Genomic DNA, 5,552 nt, shown 5'->3' on the forward strand with positions numbered 1-5,552 from the left:
CCATGCCCGATGTGAGTAACAGCAGGGCCAGCGCGCCCAGGAGCACATCTTTTTTGACCGTAAAGGAGACAGGAGGCCGACTCACTGCCTCGGCTAAATGGAGAGGGAATTTCAGCAGGGCCAGGGCACAGGCATGGACCTTTTTCAGCTGCAAGGGAGGCAAGAGCAAGGTGCGATGTAGGTCCCCGGGGCCTGCTGGAGGTCCAGGTCCATGCCCGATGTGAGTAGCAGCAGGGCCAGTGCGCCCAGGAGCACATCTTTTTCGACCGTAAAGGAGACAGGAGGTCCCCGGGTCCTGTTGTCGTACCATAGGCACGAGTGGTGTGTGTGTGTGGCAAAGAGTTTCTGTGCAGTGTACCAGGGGCACGGAGAAAGGTTGTTGTACCATAGGCTCGAGAAAAGTTGTCGTACCATAGGCACGAGAAAAGTTGTCGTACCATAGGCACGAGGAGAGTTTGTGTGGCAAAGTGCTACTGAGCGGTGTACCAGGGGCACGGCAAAAAGTTGTTGTACCATAGGCACGAGAAAAGTTGTTGTACCATAGGCACGAGAAAAGCTGTCGTACCAGGGGCACGGAGAAAAGTTGTCGTACCATAGGCACGAGAAAAGCTGTCGTACCAGGGGCACGGAGGAAAGTTGTCGTAGCATAGGCACTAGAAAAGTTGTCGTACCATAGGCACGAGAAAAGTTGTCGTACCATAGGCACGAGGAGAGTTTGTGTGGCAAAGTGCTACTGAGCGGTGTACCAGGGGCACAGCAAAAAGTTGTACCATAGGCACGAGAAAAGTTGTTGTACCATAGGCACGAGAAAAGTTGTTGTACCATAGGCACGACAAAAGTTGTCGTACCATAGGCACGAGAAAAGTTATCGTACCATAGGCACGAGGAGAGTTTGTGTGGCAAAGTGCTACTGAGCGGTGTACCAGGGGCACGGCGAAAAGTTGTTGTACCATAGGCACGAGAAAAGTTGTTGTACCATAGGCACGAGAAAAATTGTTGTACCATAGGCACGAGAAAAGTTGTTGTACCATAGGCACGACAAAAGTTGTCGTACCATAGGCACGAGAAAAGTTATCGTACCATAGGCACGAGGAGAGTTTGTGTGGCAAAGTGCTACTGAGCGGTGTACCAGGGGCACGGCGAAAAGTTGTTGTACCATAGGCACGAGAAAAGTTGTTGTACCATAGGCACGAGAAAAATTGTTGTACCATAGGCACGAGAAAAGTTGTTGTACCATAGGCACGAGAAAAGTTGTCGTACCATAGGCACAAGCAGTGCGTGCGTGCGTGCGTGCGTGCGTGTGTGCGTGTGTGTGGCAGTTCTTCTGCGCAGTGTACCAGGGGCACATTTCAATGTGCTTTCTGGAGTATCAGGGGCATTTTGCCAGTGGTGTTCTGCTTTGTTAGTGGGAGGGGGCTTAAGTGTGGGTCCCCGGGGCCTGCTGGAGGTCCAGGTCCATGCTAGATATGTGGTACAGGGTAACTGCAGGAGGGGGGGGGGGGGTAATGTGGGTCCACGGGGCCTGCTGGAGGTCCAGGTCCATGCTAGATATGTGGTACAGGGTAACTGCGGGGGGGGGGGGGGGGGTAATGTGGGTCCACGGGGCCTGCTGGAAGTCAAGGTCCATGCCAGACATGTGGTACAGGGTAACTGCGGGGGGGTAATGTGGGTCCACGGGGCCTGCTGGAGGTCCAGGTCCATGCTAGATATGTGGTACAGGGTAACTGCAGGAGGGGGGGGGGGGGGGGGGGGGGTAATGTGGGTCCCCGGGGCCTGCTGGAAGTCAAGGTCCATGCTAGACATGTGGTACAGGGTAACTGCAGGGGGAAGGGGGGGGGGGTGCAATGTGGGTCCCCGGGGCCTGCTGGAGGTCAAGGTCCGTGCTAGATATGTGGTACAGGGTAACTGCGGGGGGGGGGGATCTAATGGGGGACTAGATCAGGGGAGGATGTAATGGCCAGTTCGACAGCAGCATCTTTTTCGGCCGTAAGGGAGAGAGGAGGCCGACTCACCACCTCGGCCAGGCCCTTTTTTTCTCCCCTCTCCAGTTGAGCAATCTAAGGGTAATGAGTAGCAAAGGTGCCCTCCGTCATTTATGGGAGACGGGTGTCTGAAGATGCGCAAGTCAGCAGACACCCTCGGCAATGCTCGGACGGCACTGGGACGGCGCGAGAGAGCGAGTTGCTGCCACAGCAGCCTCCTCTTCCGGCCCACCTGCCTGCCAGCCTTCCCTCCCACCCCGATCGACTGGCAAACGTGGCCTGCCATCAGAGGGCTGCCGCCGGGCCCGGCGCCTTCGGGCGGTCAGCTCCTCCAGCCCGCAGGCTCGCCTCTAGCGCCGGCCGGGGGTTACAGCGCGAAGGTCGGAGGGGGTGGTGGTTCTTGGACCCCGCCCTGTCCTCCCCGCGCTTCCCCCCGCCAGTCGCGATCGCTCGGTAGCGAGACCGAGACGCCCGGTCCGTCCCGGTGGTCATACCACGGCGGGCCTCGTCGCAGAGTGGGTAGGCAAACCCAGAGTTTGCCCACCCCGCGAGGGCGACGGGGCCCCGTCCGGCAAACATGGTTTCTCGAACCCTCGCCCCGGTCCACACCTGCGTCCGGAAAGCCTCGCCCTGGTCGACAGGGCTCAGTAGCCCCGAGCGAGCGAGCGCGCGCATGCGCGCCGCTGCTGCCGCTGCTGCCGCCTGAGGGGCTACCTGGTTGATCCTGCCAGTAGCATATGCTTGTCTCAAAGATTAAGCCATGCAGGTCTAAGTACATGTGGCCGGTACAGTGAAACTGCGAATGGCTCATTAAATCAGTTATGGTTCCTTTGATCGCTCATCCGTTACTTGGATAACTGTGGTAATTCTAGAGCTAATACATGCAAACGAGCGCTGACCCTCCGGGTATGCGTGCATTTATCAGACCCAAAACCCATGCCGCTTTGGTGACTCTAGATAACCTCTAGCCGATCGCTGGCCCTCCGTGGCGGCGACGTCTCATTCGAATGTCTGCCCTATCAACTTTCGATGGTACTTTATGTGCCTACCATGGTGACCACGGGTAACGGGGAATCAGGGTTCGATTCCGGAGAGGGAGCCTGAGAAACGGCTACCACATCCAAGGAAGGCAGCAGGAGCGCAAATTACCCACTCCCGACTCGGGGAGGTAGTGACGAAAAATAACAATACAGGACTCTTTCGAGGCCCTGTAATTGGAATGAGTACACTTTAAATCCTTTAACGAGGATCCATTGGAGGGCAAGTCTGGTGCCAGCAGCAGCGGTAATTCCAGCTCCAATAGTGTATCTTAAACAGAAAGCAGTCCTTTATTTGGATGATTGCAGGGGTTAAACAAGGAACCCTAAGCAAACTAAAAAACACTAAGAAACAAATACTACGAAGTTCTATGACTATGGTGGGGATAACAGACGACCCGACAATGACATTCAGAAAACAGAGGACTTAAATACACACATGAGGTGATCAGGGGAAGTGGAGACACATGAGGAAACAGCTGACTAGGATAAACATACTGATGCACAGGCAAGAGTAAAACTAACCACATGAACACAGAACACAAGACCCTTTTCAAAATAAAACAGGAAACATGCAGACTTAGACACGACAACACAACTTAACAGGCCTAACACGCATGACAGACTAGACAAGGAACCAAACATAACCACACAGACATGACACATGAACCAGGGAAACTTAGTACAGGGGAGATGACATAACTAAGAAACAGGACTACACAGTAATCTAGAAATTAACTAGGTGCACTAAGCTAAGGCACAAAATAAATACAAAAGATACATAAACTCAAACACTGGGTCGCTTGACCCAGGACCATGACACCATTGTAACCATATCACGGGAAACCCAACGATGTTCACATGAACATGCTTTTCAGCATCTCTTTATTGACCACTTTTCACAAATGGTTGCTGTACACATATAGCTTTCCAGCTCACAGCCCAACACATACCAACACAACAGCAGACAGAGCACAGACTATAAGCTGACAAGGCGTGATTGCGGATGCCACTCAGGTGCGTCCGCCTCCCCTGCACCAGCACCGCAGACCACGCCCTGCCACACAGATTAACCGGGTAAAATAAATATTTATGCAGATATTTTGCAAATATTTTTTTTCATTGTTTAATGACATCGTTTTAACCCACTCCTGTGTAAGCACACAGGAGTGGGTTCAGGGAGGAGCTGGACATGAGTGCGCATAATCATAACACCCAGGAACTTCAGTTAACTGTGACTTTAGTTTTAAAGAGCTAACAGTTTCACAACAAAAATAACAATCAGAGCCCTTTACAAAATTGAATGAAAATGAAACACATTGTCCTTAATCATTTGAATTGTCCCTTTGAAGGTATTTTGTTAGGTTGCAACCTTATATTTTAGTTTGTTCCTCAGAGTTTTATAGAGTTGAGGGTCAGTCAAGTCAAAGCACAGATCAGGTGAGGGAATGATCTGTAATGATCTGTCAGTCAGCAACTCACAAGTCTAGTGAAGTTTCACGCTTGGTGTATTTATAGTCTAGGGGGTTGGCAACCCTGGGCACGCGATCCACAGTTGGCACACGAAGGGTTAACTGATGGCATGACCATAGCTGGACTGGCCATCGGGCATACTGGGCATTTGCCCAGTGGGCCGATGGTGATTTTTCGTTTTTATGAATTTTATTTTTTTTGTAACGGTATAAACAATGAAAGCTCTTGGATTGGCCAGATGCTGGCCGATGTATAAAAATAACCCAGTTGTTTGGTGGTGGCTATGGCAGAGCTGCCACAAGAGGCCAGGTGGATGAGGGAAAGGTGAGGCAGGAGGAGGAGAGGAGGAGAGACAAGGAGGAGAGAACAGGAGGAGAGGCGGCTGAGTGTCAGGTGAACTGAACTTCAGGTAAGAAGTTATGACCTGCAGTCTACCTGGGTCAGATATAAACCGAGTTTAGGTGTAGTTTATTTTCATTGTGCTGACTTTTTACAGTCAGTTATAATAACTCGTACTGCGAACTAGCTAGCATGACAGAGTTTCTACAGCTGGGTGGGTGCTATGACGTTACTGATAGTGAACTTTATTTTATTCATAAGGTTACCCATATGGAAAAGAAATAGTAAAAACTTATATGTGATTACTCATGAAAGTGGCCACTTCCATGAGTAAATCATATAAGGCTTACATGATTTACTCATGAAAGTGGCCACTTTCTCATTACTTTCATACATTGTTTTAGTAAGTATCCAAAACATACAAGTTTCATTATGTAATTTTTCAAGGGATCTTATATCCGTTTTCACTCTTATATGCTTTTCATACAAGTTTCACACAAGACAGATACAAGCTTTATAAGATTTATACAGTGGGGCAAAAAAGTATTTAGTCAGCCACCGATTGTGCAAGTTCCCCCACCTAAAATGATGACAGAGGTCAGTAATTTGCACCAGAGGTACACTTCAACTGTGAGTAACAGAATGTGAAAAAAAAAATCCATGAATCCACATGGTAGGATTTGTAAAGAATTTATTCTTAAATCAGGGTGGAAAATAAGTA

General features: G+C 50.3%; 1 pseudogene; it reads left to right on the forward strand.

Annotated features, from left to right (window-relative positions):
- Positions 1 to 2,693: 2,693 nt before the first annotated feature.
- LOC146558606 (18S ribosomal RNA) lies at positions 2,694 to 3,325 on the forward strand (annotated as a pseudogene; the record flags this gene model as incomplete).
- Between the last annotated feature and the right edge of the window lie 2,227 nt (positions 3,326 to 5,552).

The sequence above is a fragment of the Mchenga conophoros genome, linkage group LG15, assembly GCF_057382185.1.
Source record: "Mchenga conophoros isolate Kocher_MC1m ecotype Shallow Benthic linkage group LG15, M_conophoros_male_GT1.1, whole genome shotgun sequence".
In the NCBI taxonomy this organism is placed as follows: Eukaryota; Metazoa; Chordata; class Actinopteri; order Cichliformes; family Cichlidae; genus Mchenga; species Mchenga conophoros.